Source organism: Lithobates pipiens, unplaced genomic scaffold (assembly GCF_037356315.1).
Source record: "Lithobates pipiens isolate NorthernLeopardFrog02 unplaced genomic scaffold, aLitPip1_a1.2 Scaffold_19, whole genome shotgun sequence".
Classification (NCBI taxonomy): Eukaryota; Metazoa; Chordata; class Amphibia; order Anura; family Ranidae; genus Lithobates; species Lithobates pipiens.
The window spans coordinates 552,455,543-552,478,712 of record NW_027507764.1 but is presented as its reverse complement, the minus strand read 5'-3'; the positions used below and the strand labels follow the sequence as shown (position 1 = coordinate 552,478,712).

The window sequence follows — 23,170 nt, the reverse complement described above, 5'->3', positions numbered from 1 at the left end:
TGGGTTAGAGGCTTAGTCCCCATATGGAACGAGAATGCAATCCACCCTACTTAAATCTTTTTCCATTTCAGCATTATTGCTTCTCGGCCTTTTGACTATGATCAAGTGTCACATCGACTTTAGCCCTTAGGGGTGTCCCTGTTTCCCATCTGGGACATTGATAGGCATTTTGATCTACCCAAGTCACTTGGTCCCTGTGGGGTACCCTCTGCTCGGCCTTATGGGATCGTCGATTCAATTCGGCTTCACCTACTTGCTGCTATTGGGTTAGAGGCTTAGTCCCCATATGGAACGAGAATGCAATCCACCCTACTTAAATCTTTTTCCATTTCAGCATTATTGCTTCTCGGCCTTTTGACTATGATCAAGTGTCACATCGACTTTAGCCCTTAGGGGTGTCCCTGTTTCCCATCTGGGACGTTGATAGGCATTTTGATCTACCCCAGCCACTTGGTCCCTATGGGGTACCCTCTGCTCGGCCTTGTAGGATCGTCGATTCAATTCGGCTTCACCTACTTGCTGCTATTGGGTTAGAGGCTTAGTCCCCATAGGGAACGAGAATGCAATCCACCCTACTTAAATCTTTTTCCATTTCAGCATTATTGCTTCTCGGCCTTTTGACCATGATCAAGTGTCACATCGACTTTAGCCCTTAGGGGTGTCCCTGTTTCCCAGCTGGGACGTTGATAGGCATTTTGATCTACCCAAGCCACTTGGTCCCTGTGGGGTACCCTCTGCTCGGCCTTATGGGATCGTCGATTCAATTCGGCTTCACCTACTTGCTGCTATTGGGTTAGAGGCTTAATCCCCATGTAGTGTCACATTATGCTGCCTATCACAGGATGCTGCGGAAGTGACGTTTCCGCCAGAAATTGCGTACTGCGCATGCGCCGTGCGTTCCAAACGCTAGCACCGTGCGTTCCAACATATGTTCGGGAATACAGTTAAGCAAAAGCATCACAGAATGTTACGGAAGTGACGTTTAACTTTTGAACCAGCGGAACCATCACATAATGTTACGGAAGTGACTGTGCAGACAACACAAACACTGGGCGTTACAACACCAATACTTCCCTTGTTACCTCGTATCAGTTTTTAAATAACCATGCTGAGCTACGTGCGGTCTTAGGTTATGGAGTGTTGGGACTTGTAGTGCCTATGCTGAGCTACGTGCGGTCTTCGGTTATGGAGTGCTGGGACTTGTAGTGCCTATGCTGAGCTACGTGTGGTGTTAGGTTCTGGATTGCTGGGACTTGTAGTGCCTATGCTGAGCTACGTGTGGTGTTAGGTTCTGGATTGCTGGGACTTGTAGTGCCTATGCTGAGCTACGTGCCGTCTTAGGTTATGGAGTGCTGGGACTTGTAGTGCCTATGCTGAGCTACGTGCAGTTTTAGGTTCTGGATTGCTGGGACTTGTAGTGCCTATGCTGAGCTATGTGCAGCGGTTCAGCGGAACCATCACATAATGTTACGGAAGTGATGTTACACACAACACAAACACTGGGCCGTTCGTTACAACACTAATACTTCCCTTGTTACCTAGTAGGTTTTGCATTGCTGGGACTTGTAGTGCCTATCCTGAGCTACATGCTTCAATGTTCGGTGTCCTCATCCCTATCCCCAAGCTTCAATGTTCAGTGTCCTCATCCTTATCCCCGAGCTTCAATGTTCAGTGTCCTCATCCCTATCCGCGAGCTTCAATGTTCAGTGTCCTCATCCTTATCCCCGAGCTTCAATGTTCAGTGTCCTCATCCTTATCCCTGTGCTTCAATGTTCAGTGTCCTCATCCCTATCCCCATGCTTCAATGTTCAGTGTCCTCATCCTTATCCCAGAGCTTCAATGTTCAGTGTCGTCATCCTTATCCCCGAGCTTCAATGTTCAGTGTCCTCATCCCTATCCCCATGCTTCAATGTTGTGTCCTCATCCTTATCCCCGAGCTTCAATGTTCAGTGTCCTCATCCTTTTCCCCGAGCTTCAATGTTCAGTGTCCTCATCCCTATCCCCATGCTTCAATTTTCAGTGTCCTCATCCTTATCCCCGAGCTTCAATGTTCAGTGTCCTCATCCCTATCCCCCTGCTTCAATGTTCAGTGTCCTCATCCCTATCCCCCTGCTTCAATGTTCAGTGTCCTCATCCTTATCCCCATGCTTCAATGTTCAGTGTCCTCATCCCTATCCCTGAGCTTCAATGTTCAGTGTCCTCATCCCTATCCCCGAGCTTCAATGTTCAGTGACCTCATCCTTATCCCCGAGCTTCAATGTTCAGTGTCCTCATCCTTATCCCTGTGCTTCAATGTTCAGTGTCCTCATCCCTATCCCCGAGCTTTAATGTTCAGTGTCCTCATCCTTATCCACCAGCTTCAATGTTCAGTGTCCTCATCCTTATCCCCGAGCTTCAATGTTCAGTGTCCTCATCCCTATCCCCGAGCTTCAATGTTCAGTGTCCTCATCCCTATCCCCGAGCTTCAATGTTCAGTGTCCTCATCCCTATCCCCCTGCTTCAATGTTCAGTGTCCTCATCCTTATCCCCATGCTTCAATGTTCAGTGTCCTCATCGAAGCAGGGGGATAAGGATGAGGACACTGAACATTGAAGCAGGGGGATAGGGATGAGGACACTGAACATTGAAGCTTGCGGATAGGGATGAGGACACTGAACATTGAAGCTTGGGGATAAGGATGAGGACACTGAACATTGAAGCTCGGGGATAAGGATGACGACACTGAACATTGAAGCACAGGGATAAGGATGAGGACACTGAACATTGAAGCTCGCGGATAGGGATGAGGACACTGAACATTGAAGCTCGGGGATAAGGATGAGGACACTGAACATTGAAGCATGTAGCTCAGGATAGGCACTACAAGTCCCAGCAATGCAAAACCTACTAGGTAACAAGGGAAGTATTAGTGTTGTAACGAACGGCCCAGTGTTTGTGTTGTGTGTAACATCACTTCCTTAACATTATGTGATGGTTCCGCTGAACTGTATTGCCGAAACTATGTTGGAACGCACGGCGCGAGTGTTTGGAACGCATCGCGCATGCGCAGTACGCAATTTCTGGCGGCAACGTCACTTCTGCAGCATCCTGTGATAGGCAGCAAAATGTGACACTACACCGCACGTAGCTCAGCATAGGCACTACAAGTCCCAGCACTCCATAACCTAAGACCACACGTAGCTCAGGATAGGCACTACAAGTCCCAGCAATGCAGAACCTAAGACTGCACGTAGCTCAGCATAGGCGCTACAAGTCCCAGCACTCCATAACCGAAGACCGCACGTAGCTCAGCATAGGCACTACAAGTCCCAGCACTCCATAACCGAAGACCGCACGTAGCTCAGCATAGGCACTACAAGTCCCAGCAATCCAGAACCTAAAACTGCACGTAGCTCAGCATAGGCACTACAAGTCCCAGCACTCCATAACCTAAGACGGCACGTAGCTCAGCATAGGTACTACAAGTCCCAGCAATCCAGAACCTAACAGCACACGTAGCTCAGCATAGGCACTACAAGTCCCAGCAATCCAGAACCTAACACCACCCGTAGCTCAGCATAGGCACTACAAGTCCCAGCACTCCATAACCTAAGACCGCACGTAGCTCAGCATAGGCACTACAAGTCCCAGCAATCCAGAACCTAACACCACACGTAGCTCAGGATAGGCACTACAAGTCCCAGCACTCCATAACCGAAGACTGCACGTAGCTCAGCATAGGCACTACAAGTCCCAGCACTCCATAACCTAACAGCACACGTAGCTCAGCATGGTTATTTAAAAACTGATATGAGCTAACAAGGGAAGTATTGGTGTTGTAACGCCCAGTGTTTGTGTTGTCTGCACAGTCACTTCCGTAACATTATGTGATGATTCCGCTGGTTCAAAAGTTAAACGTCACTTCCGTAACATTCTGTGATGCTTTTGCTTAACTGTATTGCCGAACATATGTTGGAACGCACGGCGCTAGCGTTTGGAACGCACGGCGCATGCGCAGTACGCAATTTCTGGCGGAAACGTCACTTCCGCAGCATCCTGTGATAGGCAGCATAATGTGACACTACACCGGCAAGCGGACATCTTGTTACACCCACCAGAGTTTAGCTCTTATTTACACTTATTTTTAACAGTAAACTGAGTTTATATAGTATACCCCATAGGGGAAGATCCACTTTATGCCCCTCCCCACATGGCCACATGGAGCTACAGCTGGCTTCCCACACTAAACATGCCAGAACCAGAGACCAGAAGACTGGCTGAGGACAGCACTGGATCCCCGGACACATAATTTTTATTTTATTAAAACTCAGAAGCTACAGTATTTGTAGGTGCTAATTTTAAAAACATGTAAACAGTGCTGCGCAAAAAATATATTAAATGTTCATAGTCTATGGGAGACAATCCGAAAAGGTGCAAGTGGATAGATGTAGATCAATAGGTCCGATATTCAGTGATCCCTTCACCACATAAAAGGATGGCCTCTCCCCTCCAACCTTCGACCTAAAAGGTCACTATGCAGCAAATGATCGGTAGGACCCACAAATCTTGCAACCGTCTGTCTATTGCCAATCACTATACAGTGAACGAACGTTGAAGCCAACAAGTCCTCGTATCATAGTAATATCGGGATCCGAAGTTTCAAAAGGCAAAATGACGCACTCCAAGCCGAGTGCTAGGCATCCAGATTACAATGTGTATCAATCCGATGTGATGGCTGCGGGTAACGTTGTGCGTGACACCTGACCCCTCGTACGCGTTACGTCCGTAGGTGGAACTTCCTCAGTACAGAGAATCCCGCCTACGGACGTAACGCGTACGAGGGGTCATTTTATTTTGATGCCTCTGTTGAAGACCTTTTGCTGTCGAAACGCGTTGGTCTGGCATTTTTTGTACCCCACATTGCTCTAACGTTATTTTATGTACAATTTTGTTTGTGATCACTACCTTCTGACCTGCACCATCTGGAGCCCCTCTTTCTTTTTGAATTTTTTTTCATGATTCATCACACTTTGTGTGAGTGTTTGTGACTCTGTGGAGCTTGGAGACGTATGATACAGCCATCTATAGCAGGAGTTCCAGCCAATCGTGAAACCCAGAGATGACAGAGTGACGACTCACCTCCAGGACCTGTTGAAAACGCACAACACCTGATTGAGACCAGCCACAATCTCAAGCGCTTACGACCCAATGTCATATGACAGGTGTGTCCAATCCCTCTGGTAAGAGTATTCAATTTTCTATAATTGATATAACTCCAGACAAGCCGGTTTCCCTGGTTGATTTGTGTGGTGGTCCATTCTGCTGTTGGGAAGATCAACATTGATATTCTCCACCTTTTAATGCATGTGGACTATACGTTAGGACACACGTTTCAGTTGTTGATATTCATTGGGATTCATGTGCATTTATATATTGCATCCATATATTTAGTGAATTATTGCTCTCACTTAATTTACTGTTTCGCATTTTGTTTTTTATTGTTATTATTTTTATTTTTTTCACATATGCACAGGATTGTATATGTGTGCTCTATAGCAGTGGTCCCCAACCTTTTTAGCACCGGGGACCGGCGTTGTGAATGAAAATTGTGGCAAGGCCCGAGGGGGGGGGGGGGGGGGGGGTTCGCCTGGGTGAAGATGCGGCTTTTCGTGGCCAATTTGTCAGGAAATGGCTGGTGTTAGCACTTCATCACAACACCATGGTTAATATGGTGTCAGGATGATTGAAGTGCATAATTTTTATTACTATATTGCAATATAAAATTAATTAGTTCAACTCACCATAATGCAGACTCTGTCACTAGATGCAGCTTGTCACTTGCTACCAGCTTGCCATGTTGCCTATCACCAGATTTCCACATGCCACATCGCCTACCACCAGATGCAGATTGCCACATGCCATCAGATGCAGATTGACACATGCCACAGTCACATGTCACCAGATGCAGATTGCCACAGTTCAATGCCACCAGATTGCCACATGTCCCCAGATGCAGATTGCCACAGTCACTTGTCACATGCCACTAGATTCGGATTGCCACAGACACATGCCACCAGATGCAGATTGCCACAGTCACTTACCACATGCCACCAGATGCAGATTGCCACATGCCACCAGATGCAGATTGCCACAGACACATGCCACCAGATGCAGATTGCCACATGCCACCAGATGCAGATTGCCACAAACACATGCCACCAGATGCAGATTGCCACATGCCACCAGATGCAGATTGCCACAAACACATGCCACCAGATGCAGATGGCATGTGTCTGTGGCAATCTGCATCTGGTGGCATGTGTCTGTGGCAACCAGATGCAGATTGCCACATGCCACCAGATGCAGATTGCCACAAAAACATGCCACATGCCACCAGATGCAGATTGCCACAGACACATGCTACCAGATGCCGATTGCCACATTCACTTGCCACATGCCACCAGATGCAGATTGCCACAGACACATGCCACCAGATGCAGATTGCCACATGCCACCAGATGCAGATTACCACAATCTGCATCTGGTGGCATGTGTCTGTGGCAATCTGCATCTGGTGGCATGTGGCAATCTGCATCTGGAGGCATGTGTCTGTGGCAATCTGTATCATGTGGCATGTGATTGTGGTAATCTGCACCTGGTGGCATGTGGCAATCACATGCCACATGATACAGATTGCCACAGACACATGCCTCCAGATGCAGATTGCCACATGCCACCAGATGCAGATTGCCACAAACACATGCCACATGATGCAGATTGCCACAGACACATGCCTCCAGATGCAGATTGCCACGTGCCACCAGATGCAGATTGCCTCAAACACATGCCACCAGATGCAGATTGCTACAGACACAGACCACCAGATTGCCACATGCCACCAGATGCAGATTGCCCCAGACACAGGCCACCATATGCAGATTGCCACATGCCACCAGATGCAGATTGCAACAGTCACTTGCCACATGCCACCAGATGCAGATTGCCACAGACACATGCAAATTGTTACTAAGCACAGAGGCAGTGCAGTGAAGTGGAGTGGTGGGTTCCCGCGTGAGAGAGAACAGAGGTGATGTGGGGCGGACTGTGAGAGATGATGTAATCTCTCTGCTCCCCCGCTTCACCTCCAACAGTATACCGGCCTGGCTGTGTGGGCGGGAACAGCGGTGATGTGGGTGGGCGGTGGGAGATGATGTTATCTCTCTGCTCGCCTGCTTCACCCCCAACAGTGTAGCGGCGGGGCTGTGTGGGCGGAAGTGCGGTGATCTCTCTGCTCATCGCCGCCGCACCTCAGTGCACACTTCGCGGCCCGGCTGCAAACGGGCTACGGCCCAGTAGCGGGCCATGGCCCGGGGGTTGGAGAACATTGCTCTATAGGATTGGTTCTATTACCATTTTTCTAAAACACAGTTTTAGATCACTAAATTGATTTATTAGCGCTACACTATTTTTTGTCCTTTTCCACTAAACTTTGTTTGTTTGAGTGTTAGCAGCTGACCTTTAATTACATTTTTTGGCTTTAGCGCAGTGTTTTCTCCCTTTTTTTTCCTTCCGTTTATAACAGAAAAGCTTGGCTGCAGTTTTAATGATAGTCTGCAGATGGCGTCAATGTAGCATTTTATATTTTCTTAAAGTGATATTAACCGGAAGATTTGCCCCCTTAATGGCCAGGCCATTTTTTGCGATATGGCACTGTGTCGCTTTAACTGACAATTGCGTGGCGACACTGTACCCAAACAAAATTTACATCCTTTTTTTCCCACAAATAGAGCTTTCTTTTGGTGGTATTTGATCACCCCTGTGATTTATATTTTTTTGCGCTTTAACCAAAAAAAAAAAAAAAAGACCGACAATTTTGAAAAAAAAAAAAAACATTTATTTTTTTGCTATAATAAATGCCATATAATATAAATAAATATTATATAAATATCCCCCCTATTTAAAAAAAAAAACAAATTTGTTCCTTAATTTAGACCAATATGTATTCTTCTACATATCTTTGGTAAAAAATAAATAAATAATAAAACGATTGGTTTGCGCAAAAGTTACAAGAGTCTACAAAACAGGGGATAGATTTATGGCATTTTTATTATTATTTTTTTACTAGTAATAGCGGCAATCTGCGATTTTTTTTTTTTAATCAGGACTGTGACATTGCAGCGGACAAATTGGACACTTGACACCTTTTTGGGACTATTGACATTTATACAGCGACCAGAGCTAAAAATGTGCACTGATTACTGTATAAATGTCACTGGCAGGGAAGGGGCTAACACTAGGGGGTGATCAAGGGGTTAAATGTGTGTCCTAGGGAGTGTTTCTAACTGCGGGAATGGGACTGACTAGAGGAGATGACAGATTGTTGTTCCTAATCAGTAGGATCAACAGATCTGTCTCTCTTCCCCTGACAGAACAGAGATCTGTCTATTTACAATGACAGACCTCCGTTCTGTCTCTCTCCATTGCTCCCAACTGTCCCTGATTTCGAGGGACTGTCCCTAATTTGGAGCAATGTCCCTCATTTTGGTCTGATCCATATAGTTGTATATAAAATTCACTTTTTATCTATCAAAAAGTGTTTTCCAGCGCTAAAACTTTCATCTGATTTCTAAATTGCTGCATTTGTAAATTCCAAAAGCCAATATTAAAGGAATAGTAGTGGTAAAAAAAAAACATTTGTGGGTTTAACCAATCTTGTTTTTTGTACAATTCTCCTTTAAGGGGGCGTGGCAAGGGGTGTGTCCTATGCCTGCATATTTTTTCCTGATAGGTGCCCCTCATCCCCAGGAGTGATCGTGGGTGCCCCTGCGGACATCACATCCGGCAGGCACATGCATCAGCTCTGTCATCGCGCCACGGGCGTCCCCCTGGAGCTTCCTAAAGCGGTTGATATATAGCTGTGATGGCTCACCCAGGGAAGCCAACCTGCCGCAGCATAACTGTGGCGACTGGTCCTAAAGTGGTTAAACTTTTTTTTTTTAGCCCTCGTTCCCATTGGAAAACAATTTCAGATAGTGAGATTTATTGTTGCTCTCCCTTGCTACGTCTTTGAACCTTTTTCCTTGTCCTGAGGAAGCCTTTATGGCGAAACGTGTAGATGCGATGCACAAGGGCTCAATGTACAAATTATATAATTTCATATGATTTTTATATTGTTTTTAAAATTGTTATGATATTGTATTTTTCAATAAAATCAATATTTTTTTTCTACTTTCCTATTTGCTTCCATGCCTTAAAAGTCCGAACTGTTGATATCTATTTGGTATCTTCTTTGTTTTCCCTTGATATATTACAGATGTGGCATTGTTGGTCCTCCCTCCTTCCTATCCCTCGTTCACATTGAAGTGACTTGTCATGCGATTTGACAGGTCAAATCACATGACAAGCTGCACCCTATTGTGGGCAGTGGCCATGTGCGATGCCGACTTTGCTGTGCTGCATTGATTAGAAAAAGGAGTTCCTTCACTAAATTTGGTGATTTTGGGGGCGACTCGCATAGGCATCTGTGCATGAAGCCGCACAGGTGTCTTCAAAGTCGCAAATTAAGTCGCACCGACAGGTGTAAAGCAGTACAGTTACCCGTGCTGATAAATAAATATTTAGACTGCTGTTTCTGAGCTCTAAAAACCATAAACAATAAAGAGACTAATGCACCACAAGCTCAATTCAAGCCTTTGGCTTGTTGTTGCAGCGTGGCCCCATTCACTTCAATAGATTCATAGAAAGTACAGGCCGGCAACTCTATTTTTCCATTATCTCTGTTGCAAACAGAGCCAGGACCCTGCCTGATGGCGGAGACCGCTGTTCTTAGGAGAGGTGATCACTTTGGAGCGGTGCACTCCCATATTATGTTGCGGTGCTAAGTAACTTGTATGGAATGGGTTAATAACAAGAAAAGTAGTAAAATAGATCCCCTGCAGCCAGCAACAGTAGACCCCCCCCCCCCCCAGCAACAATAGATCCACCCAGCCAATATAACACCACAACAAAAAAAAAACAACCAGCAACAATAGATCTCACAGTAGCCAGCATCAATAGAACTTTGACCAGCCAGCAACAGTAGACACCTCCCTCAACAGAAGATCCCTCTCAGCAACCATTGATCCACCAGAAACATATGCCCCCCCCCCCCCCCCCAGCAGCAAAAACCCTCCTGCCACAATAGATCCCTCCAGTGACAATAGATCTCTCAAACAGACCCTCCAGTATGCCTCACCCCAGCACTCCTTGCCTTTACATGCATTCAGTGCTGGAGGTGCCCCAATGTTCCCGCTGAAAAAAGCCCTGCATTTATGTATTCTTAACTTTAAAAAGTCTCTTCTGTTGCTCTCAGCCTCCTCCAAATTCATTTTTTTTTTTTTTGCTGCTGTGATCTGACTTCTTGTTAGAGGGTGGCTCCATTGATTCTCTGTGTAGGAACTGTATGTAGGAACATAGCCACCCGCTCTTGCCTTCTCCCAAGAAGGACTAAGAACTATGGGGTAAATAGTGTGCATGAGGCACTTCACATGACCACAACTAATGTGCACTGCCCGTGCCAGACAAACAGAAACAGTGGCGTCGCTAGGGGGTGGCTTTTGGGGCTATAGCCCAGAGTCTCTGCAAGGGTCCCCAAGGGGAGTCTCTGGGGACCCTGATTTTAAGGGAGATGCTCTCTGGTGACCCTGATGTAAGGGGGCTATCTGGGGGACCCTGATTTTAAGGAGGGGATCTCTGGGGACCCTGATACAAGGGGAGGGGCTCTCTGGGGATCCTGATGTAAGGGGGGCTCTCTGGGGATCCTGATGTAAGGGGGGACTCTCTGGGGATATACACACACATTACTGTATATACATGTGTATGCCTGCCCAAGCGTATGACTTTCTTTACTACTCTGCTATGGGCTCCAGCCCCAGATCTTTTGTAGACCTAGCAACGCCCCTGAACAGAAGTAATGGAGAAAAGGAAAAGTTAAGGAGCTCAGGGAGAACATTACAAAGAGGCAGAAAAACAATTTAATAAGAATTATCTTACAGTGGAACCTCGGGTTGCGAGTAAAGCGGTTAACGAGCGGTTTGTAATACGTGGTATTGTTTTTTTTTTTTTTTAAATCCTGACCCAGTTTGCAAGTGTTTGGCCGGTGGTACCGGTGACAATTGGAGCCGCTCGGAAATACTCCATTCCCGAGTGTTTCCAAACCTTTCCGTGTGCATCCGAGCGGTCTCCGAGTATTTTCAAGTCTCTGCAGCGCCCTCCCCTACCTCTGGCCACATGCGGTATTGCATGCAATAGAAGTCAATGTGGAAAGAATTATCTTTGTTTCCATTGACTTCTATGGGGAAACTCGCTTTGATATTCGAGTGCTTTGGATTACAAGCATTCTCCTGGAACGGATTATGCTCGTAATCCAAGGTTCCACTATACATGGCTGTTAAGTAACGGGTGTGTGTAGATTACTTCTGGCAAAAAAGCATATTGTTTAGTGTCACTTTAAAGCAGAACTCTAGCCTCAAAATGTACTAGTTCTCCACTTCCGGACCAGCTGCCACAGTTTTACTGCAGGAAGTTGTCTCCCCAGCAAGAAACCACGTAACTGTGCGTCGGCTCGCGGGGTCCAGATAGCAGGCGCGCATGCCCGCTGCACAGCGGGGGTGCCGATGCTCGTGACCGACAGTCGTGAGGACCACCGCCCACAAGCGATCGTGAGTTGGAGACACAGAACAGGGACAAGTTTGTGTAAACACTCACTTCCCTGTTCTGAGAGCAGTGACAGATCATGTGTTCCTATTAGCTAGGAACCACGATCCCTCACTTCCTGTAGTTAGTCCCCTCCCTCTTCAATTAGAAGAATAATGCGTTTTTTTTTTCAAAATGGTCACTCTTTTTTTGTTTAAAGTGCAAAAAATAAAGACCGCAGAGGCGATCAAATACCACCAAAAGAAAGCTCTATTTGTGGGAAAAAAAAGACGTCAATTTTGTTTGGGTGCAACGTCGCACGACCGCGGCAATTGTCAGTTAAAGCGATGCAGTGCTGAATTGCAAAAAGTGCTCTGCTCAGGAAGGGGTAAATTCTTCCGGGGCTGAAGTGGTTAAAAGATGAGGAACCGTCTGAAATTCGCTCAGTTGGTGGCTCTATTCTGTTTGACAAAAGTTGATATTTCGATCAACTTTTGTCAAAGGAGCTTGCTGGGAAAATTTTCAGGTGAAACAGTCGGTGCATCCAGTCAGATGCAGCCGCTTTTTGAGTATTTTGACGTTTATTTTCTACCACAACATGTCCTCAGTCTTCCAGGTTTAATAAGGTTTAGCGCCGTTCAACCCACACCCTGGCCTCTAGCAGGAAAATTCTCGTGCAGACTCTTCACTTGGTTCTCTTCTGGGTTCGGGATTTTCAGCCACTGATAGACCAGTCTGGGATGACGTAATTCCCGTGAATGTTGACAGAAGTTAATTCATTCTGGCATAGAGGCCTGCGAAGCACTATGTTTATTTAAAAGAAGACTGAGAACAGGCAGATAAGGTTTTGCGGCAGAAGAGTAGGTCTCTTTGGAAATAAAAAGCCTGCCTGCTTGAAAATGTAACCACTTCAGCCCCGGACCATTTGGCTGGCCAACGACCAGACCACTTTTTGCGACTCGGCACTGCGTCGCTTTAACTGACAATTGCGCGGTTGTGCGACGTTGCTCCCAAACAAAACTGACGTCCCTTTTTTCCCACAAATAGAGCTTTCTTTTGGTGGTATTTGATCACCTCTGCTGTTTTTATTTTTTGCGCTATAAAACAAACAAAAAAAAAAAAGAGCGACATTTTGAAAAAAATGTATTTTTTTTCAACTTTTTGCTATAATAAATATCCCCGAAAAATATATAAAAAAACATTTTTTTTCCTTAGTTTAGGCCGCTACGTATTCTTCTACAAATTTTTGGTAAAATAAAATTGCAACAATTATTATTATTATTTATTGATTTGCGCAAAAGCTATATCGTCTACAAAATAGGGGATAGTTTTATGGCATTTTTGTAAAAAAATTTTTTACTAGTAATGGCGGCGATCAGCGATTTTTATCGTGACTTCGACATTATGGCGGACACATTGGACAATTTTGACACATTTTTGGGACCATTCACATTTATACAGCGATCAGTGCGATTAAAAATGCACTGATTACTGTGTAAATGTGACGGGCAGTGAAGGGGTTAACACTAGGTGGCGCTGTAGGGGTTAACTGTGTCCTAGGGAGTGATTCTAACTGTGGGGGGGCGTGGCTACATGTGACATGTCCCTGATCACTGCTCCCTATTACAGGAAGCAGTGATCAATGACACTGTCACTAGGCAGAGCGGGGAGATGCTTGTTTACATTAGTATTTCCCTATTCTTCCTCTCTGTGAGACGATCGCGGGTATCCCCACGGACATTGAGTCTGCAGGACCTGCGATCCTACTCACGGAGCACATGATGGCGTGGCGAAGGTTTGTCGCGCTCTATATCAGGGATATGCAATTAGCGGACCTCCAGCTGCTGCAAAACTACAAGTCCCATCATGCCTCTGCATCTGGGTGTCATGCTTGTGGCTGTCAGAGTCTTGCAATGCCTCATGGGGCTTGTAGTTCTGAAACAGCTGGAGGTCCGCTAATTGCATATCCCTGCTCTATATCTTCACACTGTGCCGTGATTATACAGACTCTCCCACCAATATATGGCTGCAGCTTCACACATTAGAGATAACCCATCTCCACCTGTATGCTCCTTCATTGATAGTCTCCATGTGTGCACCATTTCCATCTGGGATCAATCTGCATACATCCAGTTGGTTTACTGTGGCTGTCTTTCCAGAGTGGTATCTCTAGCTCTGAGTTTGTGACATTTTTGTCTCATCAGTTGATTCAGGGGATCCCTGAACTTCATGCTCCCCAGTATTTAGTGTCACCGGTTGCCTATTCCCAGACTCCTAAACATCTAGTCACCCCCATGAATGTGAGAAGTGAATGTTTGTGTGCAAGTTTGCATGTCCTGCTTTTATCTATATTGTGAAAATGTTGCCATAATGTCTTTATACTTCTGGTGAAGGTTCTGTTCATTTTGGCTCATCAGCCAGCTGGAAGGTTTCTACCCCGTTTCCCTGAAAATAAGACCTAGCGTGATTGTCTGTGATGGCTGCAATATAAATCACACCCCCAAATAAGCCCTAGTTAAAGCTTTTAGGTCTTATTTTCAGGGTAGGGCTTATTTGGGGGGTAGAGCTTATATTGCAGCCATCACCGACAATCACACTAGTTCCTATTTTCGGAGAAACAGGGTATGTGCTTTTTTTTTTTTGCATCAATGAAAGTTTTTTTTTTCTACTTATACCGCAGTGTGTTGCATCTGAAGCTTCTATTTAACCCCTTGGTTTATCTTTTCTTTTTGCATAAATCTGGCCATACACCAGTAGAATTCCATTTAATCATCATACAGAAAACACAAAACATTGTTCGTGTCCATAATGGCACTGACATACTTAATAGTGCCATTATGGACTCAACTAATTTGGTAAGAATACCCTGAAAATTGTCATTTGATTGCCATCACAGCATTTTATGGGTTAAATTTTGGGATGCACATTATAATTGTCAGAAACCATGAAATCAGGCAGAAGTACAGTTAAATCACACTTGTTTAATAATAAAAGTAAAAAGAACAAACGTAGTCAAAACATAGCCAAATTTCAGTAACCGGAATGGATAGTCAGCCAAGCCAGAAGTCAGGGATCAATGTAGTGGCACAGCAAGCAGGATCTGGAGCCAGAAGGGATGTCAGCAAAGCAAGTCTTGAACAGGATCGCAGGAGATCGTTTCTGTGATGTTGACCAAGGCAAAGGCAGAGATCCACTGGGCTAAGTAGGCAGGACTGACGAGCAGGATATCATCAACAGCTGAGTAACTGTGGAGAGATAGGAGCTGGCAATTAGCCAACAGCTGAGCGGCCAGCTCAGAGAAGGAAGAGCTGAGCCCAGCCCTGACAATAATCAATATGAATTTTCCCAAAAGAAAACCTCAATTCAAAAATAACTATTTAACTATTTACTATTACCTATTCGAAAATCAAACCAAAGTTCCAAAAACTAATTTTAGGAATTCAATTCTATTGATGTATGACCAACTTTAGCAGTGCTTTAGAAGATCTCAGACTGCAGGTATACAGCTATGGGGCTCAAGGCACAGGAAGAACATTGCTATGTTGTTTTAGAAGCAAGAAAGGAGGACACTCACCTTGCCGGCGTCCAATTTATATAGGAAAAAAATGGATGAGAAAATAGATCTTACATTCTCATAAATAACGGACTTTGTGGGCACAACATGAGGCAATTGATATAAATATACAATCTTTATTAACAAATATTGTTAAAAAAAACACACATAATAAAATCATTACAGTACCCTCTACTAATCAATAGGTCAAAGGGTACCCAATCACAGACATGGAGGTATGGATCCAATCATATCAGGCAGATATAGGGGTCAATTATTATAGAAAGAAATGTAAGTAGGTATCAAGAATCAGGTCCACAACTCCTCCATGCATGTTTGTCAAAAACTGCAAGCATAGCAGCATTGCCTGGAAGGGCATCATGACCTCCAGGCTGGACTAATCCTCTCCAGGCAAAGACCCACAGAATATATACAGTCTCCCAGCATACCATCAGAGCTTGCCTCTCTGGGATTGACCGGGGGCTGTATCAATATTCATGCTGCCACCTGCATAGCTCCACAACTATCACCCATAAACTTCTCAAGCTCTCTGAATGCAAAGGGAGCTGTCAGACTGGCAGCAGCTGAGCACAGTGAGTAGACCGGTCTACAGTAGGCAGAATGCAGCTGCACAAATTACAGAGAGCAACTAAATAGACCTTACCAAACAAATTACAGCCTCACTGACTATACAGTAAGGCAGTGATGTCGCTAGGGAGGTGCGGGCCACACCCCGGTGACACCCGTCGGCAGGGCCCAGGGCAACGCCACTGCACTGATCCAAATCTCTCATGCCACAGGCTTTCTGAGCTGTCTCACATACAGCAGAGCGAAGCCGCCTTCCAATCCTCTCTGTTTACATCTACACAGGAGAGGATCTGCACTGAAGGGGGGTCTGTAATGTATTGGTGTCTGTACTGAAGGGGGGGGGGGGGTCTGTACTAAAGGGAGGGGGTCTGTACTAAAGGGAGGGGGTCTGTACTAAAGGGAGGGGGTCTGTACTAAAGGGAGGGGGTCTCCCTCTTCACAAAGTATGTGAACTCCTTTGAATTAACTGGCTTTCTGCAGTAATTTGCCATAACATGTGATTGAATCCTCATCTAAGTCACAACAATAGACAAATACAATGTTCTTAAACCGGTAGTAAATCATTTTTCTTTTTTTAATCCTGCAAGCCAATGCCATAATGTGCTAGTATGCATCCGGGTTCACAGATGCCAGCTGTGAGTGGCTTGGCCGGAGCTGCAATGACGTCACCGCTATGCATGCGTGCGGGAGCCACCGTTTATGGCACAGGACTCTGAAGGAACAGCACGGAATGCCTTTCCTTTAGAACGCATGAGTTAGTGACGTCACTGGTTGCATCAAAAGTAAATATCTCCTAAACTGTTTAGGAGATATTTACTGTACCTATAGGCAAGTCTTGTTATAGGCTTACCTACAGGTAAAGGTCATGCATGGGAGTTTACTCCCACTTTAAGCGGATAGCACACAAACAATTCTAATTTCTCATGTGTTTATTGAACACACCAGTTAAACATTCACAGTACTTGAGGAAAAAATAAGCGAACCCTTGGAGTTAATAGCTGGTCTAGCCTCCTTTGACAGCAATGACTTCAAGCAAGGACTTTCGGTAGCTGTGGATCAGACCTGCACAATGTTCAGGAGGAATATATTTGACTAGGGCTGTTACTGATTAAAATTTTCGTGTTCGATTAATCTATTTTTTTTATCCAACTACTTTTAGCTAATCTACTTGCATTGCAATTTTGCATTAGTCAGTGGTAAATGTGGTGTACACTATATACAATCACCCGACACTAGTTAGTTTCCACAATCCATGACTTCACTTCACAGTTCACACAAATACGTTTTTTAAATTCAAACTGTAGCACTGACGTAAGTCATTTTTTTTTTCCACAGTAGCAGGGGCGTAACTATAGGGGGTGCAGTAGTCGCGACCGCAACCGGGCCCTGTGATGCAGGGGGCCCATGCAGCCCCCTCTACATATGGCAGGCAGCAGCATAGGCAGCTAGGGGTACCAGTGCACCATGCACATGGGTGGCCTGAGGTGGAGGGTGACTAGCAGAGCTCCATGCTTGACTATCACACTGGCTGATCTTTAGTTGTGCATTCCCCGCATGACCTGTGTCCTCGGCCGGCTCCTCAGAGTACCCCTGTCCTGCTCCATGCATTGCCGCTGAGTCCGATGTCTGTTCTCCCCAGCCAGAGTCCGGCCCCCCCTGATTCTGGCCCACACTGCACTGCATATTTCTCCCGGGTAAACAAACTTTAAGCACACAGATGCAGTGCAGCCCTATGAGAGCCCCCCGAGGACACTGCAGGCTTGTCTGCCAGCCCTCCTCCTCCCGCGTCATACACAGATGATGAAAGGTCTTTCTGGGAGATATGCTGATCGCCCGTCCAGCACACTGGATGGAGCCCAGGCCAACATGGATGAGTGCGCGGCCTACAGCTTGGTCATGGTGAGTGAGAGGACCCCATCCCCCACACCCTTCTCACGTGGGGACAGGGACCCCACCTCCCCTGGGGACAGGGACCCCTTTTCACCTAGAGGCAGTAACTTCATCTGCCCTGGAGAAAAGGACCTCATCTCTTCTGGGGACGGGGACCCCATCTTGCCTAGGGACAGTCCCCCAATGGGGCACCTAAAAATGTAAAAAAAAAAAACTAAAAAAAAAATACTGATACCAGTGGTGGAACTAGAGGGCTCACAAAGGTCATACCTGTGACCATGCCCTGGAGTTCCACCGACGGACTCGGAGGAAAGGGACCTGGCTGGGGTTCGGGGGGGCCCTTCATGGTTTCTTGCATCGGGGCCCTGAAGGTTCTAGTTACGCCACTGCACAGTAGCGTGACAATCCCTCCACCTCCGGTCTAACTAATCACTCTCACCTTATGGCATGGACCCCTGTGCAAACAGGTGGTTAATGCAAGCGGGTATCAAAAGGGTTAACACGGACCATAAACTTCTCTCACGTGTCCTTAGATCTCAGCAAGGACTCCGGGTCATGGGTAGAAAGAAAAAAAGCTCACTGCTTAAGTATAAGATTTCATTTTTGTGTTCAAACACAAACTACTCACATAAAGATGATAAAAACACAGCATGTAAAGCCGACATGTTAGTTCCGTAGGGCAGCAGCAGGTGACATAATGCGGAGCTCCTCCCCCGTACAGGTTACGTTCAATCAGAACTTCAACGTCATCGGACTCCTCCCCCTTCCCTTCGTTAGCAGATGAAGGCACTTGGGGAAGGGGGGAGGAGTCCAGTGACATTGTTGTCCGTGACGTCAACGGATCTCCGACGGAACTCCCTGAAGACCCGGAAGCCGGCGGAGAGGTGAGTACCAATCAAAAAAATGAATCGATTAATCGAGGAATTAATCTTTAATTTCCACAGCTGTATATTTGACCATTCCTTTTTACAAAACTGCTTCAGCTCAGACACATTTGTAGGATGTCTGGCATGAACTGTTCTCTTGAGGCCATTTCACAGCATCTCTATGGGGTTAGGGTCTGGGCTCTGACCTGGCCACTCCGAAAGGCGCATTTTATTTTCTGAAGTCAGTCTTTGCTGGATTCACTTTTATGCTTAGGCACATTGTCCAGTTGCATCACCCAACTTCTATTACGGTAAGCTTCGGCTGGTGAACAGCCACCCTGACATTATCTTTTAGGATATTCTGGTAAACTTAAGAATTTTTTTTTTTTCTATTGATGATGGCAAGTGGTCCAGAAACTAAGGCAGCGAAGCAAGCCCAAATCATGACGCTCCCTTCACCATTGGAATAAAGTTTTGATGTTGATAAGCTGTGCTATACATAGTGCCAAGTATTCTTCCCGAACAATTCAACTTTTGTTTCATAAGTTCACAAAACATTTTCCCAGTAGCACTGCAGTTTCGCAAGGCGCTCTTTGGCAAACTTCAGACATGCAGCAGCTTCCTCCATGGTGTTCCACCATGGACACCCTTCCTCTTCAAAGACATATTTGGTAGAGTCATGAACAGGGATGTTTGCCAATTCCAGTCATTCCAGTCTTCAAGCCTTGAGCTGCTACTATGGGTTCTTCTTTAAAGCGGTGTTTCAGCCCTAAATTTTTTTTTTTTAAAGTCAGCAGCTGAAACAAAAGTAGCTGCTGACTTTTAATAAGGAGACTTACCTTTCCAGGGCACCTGCGATGTCGGCCGCCGAGGCTGACATATTCCTCGGCTCTCGGGTCCCAGCGCTGCCATCCTCACTAAGGGAAACAGGCAGTGGAGCCTTGCGGCTTCACCGCCCTTTTTTGCTACTGCGCATGTGCGCGGCGCTTTGTGAATGGGACGCGCTGTGTTAGGGAACACACAGTTCCCAGAACACAGCGCGCCCCATTACCCAGAAGACAGTGCGGAGGAGGGGAGAAGACCGAAGATCACAGAGGAGCAGGAAGAAGGCAGATTAGGAAGACTGCCTAGCAACAGGGATTTCTGGACAGGTGAAAAAAAAAAATTCACATTTTTTTTTTATATTTTTTTAAGAATATTAATGTTTTTTTTTTTTTTTTTTTTTTAGGGTGGCCCTCCACTTTAACTCATTGAGGATTCTGCATTAGGCCTTCTTCTAGGAAGAGTAGCTATAGTACTAAATTGTTTACACTTAAAGATAATTTGTTGATGGATGCCCAAACACTATGAGATTCCTTTGTATCCATTTTCAGTCTTATGCAGATCAACTACTCTTGATTGACTGCATTCAGGAAACTCCTGTATTCAAGGCATGGGTTCACATCAGCTGATGCTTCTTATGAACAGCAGTCTTAAAACGTTTGAGTGTATTTTATGAAAGTAGCTCTAAACTGCACCTCCAAACTCATTTCATTAAATTAAATTTTTTTTTTTTTAAATAACAAACATACTTACCTCCACTTTTGCACAGAATGGCCCCAATCTTCCTGTTCTGGGGTCCCTCAGTGGCTGTCTCAGCTCCGCAATAGCTAATCCCCCTCTGGGAAGCTGTATTCCAAGGGGGTTAGCTTGTGGGCGCGCTCCCTGTCATACACGCTGTGTCCATAGACACAGCGTGTATGACTCAGTCTCGCCCCCCGGTGGCCGTGTTATTGGATATGATTGACAGCAGCGCAAGCCAATGGCTGCACTGCTATCAATCTATCGAATCAACAGCCAGACTCCGTTGAGAAGAGGATGCCGGGGGAGGCACACAGCAGGTGAACGGGCTCAGGGGGCTGTCTTTGTCAGGTGTTTTTTCACCAGAGGCATCACTTCAGTACCGTTTTCGTTAGAGGCTTTTATGTGATAACAACCAATGTGACTAAGCAACCACTCGGTCGTTATCACAAGCAGTGGGAGCAGGCGTTCCCCCCACCCCCGCTCCACCAGGCTGGCCAGAGTCCCGAACAAAGCCGAAATCGGCTTTGATTGGGTCTCCAATGTAGTAACCCGGAAGCGACATCACAACATCACTTCCGGTATACTCGGCAGCCAATGGCGCCAATTTAAAACAATTCAAGGTATTAAAAAAATGCCAGTTTTGGTGTATACACCACTCCTAAAGTGCCCCTGCCCATTGAAAACAATGGGGCAGCGCCTGCAAAGAACCCCTGCAGCGGTGCTTTTAATTCTTTTTCAGCTTAAAGCCCCCCGCTAGCGGCCAAATAGCACCGCTTTACCGCCGACACCCGCCCGCCCCAGTGTGAAAGTAGCCTTAAGTACCGTCATTTGTCGCCATTCCACAAGTGCATGCAATTTTAAAGCGCAACATGTTAGGTATCCATTTACTCAGGCCCCTTTCACACTGGGGCGGGGCCAGCATCGGCGGTAAAATGCCGCTTTTTTTTTTTTTTAAATTTGGGCTGACTTTACGGTTTAGTTTTTTTTTTTTTTTAATTCAGTGAAGTGTATATTTTCTTAGAGATTTCGTTGGAAAGACCGCTGCGCAAATATCATGCGACATAAAATATTGCAACAACCGCCATTTTGTTCGCTAGGGTCTTTTCTAAGACATTATATATAATGTTTGGGGGTTCCAAGTAATTTTCTAGCAAAAAATACTGATTTATAACTTGTAAAGAATCAGAGGTAGGCCTGGTGGTTAAAGAGGAGTTCCCCTTAAAAAAAAAAAAAAATGAAGGCCCCTTTCACACTGACGATCCGTTCAGATCCGCCTGTCAGTTTTTCAGGCGGACCTGAACGGATGCTCCATAGAGGTCTATGAAGCGTTGGATGTCAGCGGTGACATGTCCGCTGACATCCGACCCGCTCCGAAAAAGTGTGACGGAGGAAAAATCTATTTTTTCATCCGTCTTCGGATCGGATCGGGGGACGACGGACACTGCGGTCCGGCATCACCTGATCTCCCATAGGGGAGAGCGGCGCTGTGACAGGTCCGTCCCTGCGCAGTGTGCAGAGACGGACCTGTCCTCTTCCTGCTCAGCGGAGATCGCTTTGGCGATCCCCGCTGAGCAAGCGGATATGCACGGGGCGGATCACCACTAATCCGCCCCGTGTGAAAGGACCCTAAAAGTCAGCAGCTACAAATACTGCAGCTGCTTACTTACCTGTCCCAGGGTCCAGCAATGCGAGGGAACGAAGCCCCCCGCTCATTCTCCCCTCCGTTCTGCGGTGCCGGCATTCTAACTGTGGGCACACGACTGTGGCTTCACAGCCGGGCACCAACTGCGGATGCGCGAGCGGCGCCGCATGCCGTGATTGGCCGCACAGTCATCTGGGACCTGTCACGTGTCCCAGATGACTGACAGGAGGGAGGGGCAGAGCTGAGCCTTTCCTGCGCCGAGGGGAAGTGACCAGCCCAGGCACTGAAGGTGGCAGACTCAGAGGGACCCCTTAGCAACAGGCATATAGAGGCGAGTTAAAAAAAAAAATCTAAATTTTTTTTTTATTTTTTTTAGGAATTTTGATGATTTTTTTTTTTCTGTGCAAGACAACTTTAAGCACATTGTGTTCGACTAGATGTTGAGGATCAATCAGATCACATTTTATGCCAAATTACCGCAGAAAACCTGTTAATTCCATAGGGCTCACATACTTTGTCTTGCCACTGTATACGTAACACTTATTTTCCTGCCTATTGTGAAAGCGCGAGTTTCTTTTAAGGCACTTGGATAAAAATAGCCCATTGGAGGGATCAGTCACTTGCGCTGACATGTGTTGGAATCCATATAGTCACACATACGTCCAGTCACATGCAGAAGGTGCTGGCTAAACCGGGCAGCATTTTAGGAACTCGCCGCGCATGCTTCTCGTGTTTTGTAAGCTCCGGCTTCAATGTTTCCCTTGTTTTTACTCAAACAGCCACAAAGCCCTCACAGATAAGGCAGAAAACATATCTGATATTTTGTTATGCATCATTGGAATGTGTTTATCTCACTCTGCATTTTAAAATAAAAGCTTCACCGCGGCAGGGAGCAGCGGTGGTGCAAAAAGGAAGAAAGTGGGACTTTAAATGAAGCTCAGGATGACAAAAATGAGTAAAATGGTGGAAAATAAAGATTTAATGATGCGTAAAAACAAGTTTACATACAATTCATTCCATGTACATAGAAATGCACCCATAACATGGTGCCAATTTGTAACCTGGCAATAATTGATAATAACATGTTTACAACCATTGATATTCAAGATAAAACAAGAGGGGCCACCATACTCATAGTTGGATACATATGTTGAGATAATAACATCTGCACTGTCAGTAGGCTTAAAAACCCAAATATGTTAGAAGAAGTATAAACACATATCATGATGGTTGTGTAACTCGTACACCAGTAGCTCGACGCGTTTCGCGGCTTTAAACCGCTCTTCAGGAGCAGACATGTAAGATATCTACAATAGGAAAATATTTGTAGGCAAGTATACTAAGTCAGGGTAGGGGAGGATGGATAAAGCCCCCCAAAACCCGTATAAAACAAGATGGCTTACAAATATGTGTGCG

At 45.8% G+C, this 23,170-nt stretch overlaps 1 long non-coding RNA gene across 1 annotated transcript; it reads right to left on the bottom strand.

Moving 5' to 3' along the window:
- Nucleotides 1–14,613: 14,613 nt before the first annotated feature.
- On the bottom strand, nt 14,614–19,740 carry LOC143997597 (uncharacterized). The gene is made up of 2 exons (XR_013277709.1): nt 18,312–19,740; nt 14,614–14,897 (listed from the first exon to the last, which is right to left on the bottom strand). It is a non-coding gene; the product is annotated as an uncharacterized LOC143997597 (long non-coding RNA).
- Nucleotides 19,741–23,170: the final 3,430 nt, after the last annotated feature.